A 729-nucleotide genomic window follows, 5' to 3' on the forward strand; every position below is an offset into this window, starting at 1 on the left:
TGTATAGTGTCACCCTGCTTATTTAACTTCTATGCAGAGTACATCATGAGAAACGCTGGACTGGAAGAAGCACAAGCTAGAACAAGATTGCAGGGAGAAATATCAATAACCTCAGATATGCAGATGACACCACCCTTATGGCAGAAATTGAAGAGGAACTAAACCCTCTTGATGAAAGTGAAAGTGAAGAGTGAAAAAGTTGGCTTAAAGCTCAACAATCAGAAAACGAAGATCATGGCATGTGTCCCATCACTTCATGGGAAATAGATGAAGAAACAGTGGAAACAGTGTCAGACTTTATTTTTTTGGGCTCCAAAATCACTGCAGATGGTGACTGCAGCCATGAAATTAAAAGATGCTTACTCCTTGGAAGCAAACTTATGGCCAACATAGACAGCATATTGAAAAGTAGAGACATTACTTTGCCAACAAAGGTCCATCTAATCAAGGCTATGGTTTTTCCAGTGGTCATGTATGGATGTGAGAGTTCAACTGTGAAGAAGGCTGAGCACTGAAGAATTGATGCTTTTGAACTGTAGTGTTGGCTAAGACTCTTGAGAGTCCCTTGGACTGCAAGGAGATCCAACCAGTCCATTCTGAAGGAGATCAGCCCTGGGATTTCTTTGGAAGGAATGATGCTAAAGCTGAAACTCCAGTACTTTGGCCACCTCATGCGAAAAGTTGACTCATTGGAAAAGACTCTGATGCTGGGAGGGACTGGGGGCAGGG

The sequence above is a fragment of the Bison bison genome, unplaced genomic scaffold (assembly GCF_000754665.1).
Source record: "Bison bison bison isolate TAMUID 2011002044 unplaced genomic scaffold, Bison_UMD1.0 scf7180017864367, whole genome shotgun sequence".
Classification (NCBI taxonomy): Eukaryota; Metazoa; Chordata; class Mammalia; order Artiodactyla; family Bovidae; genus Bison; species Bison bison.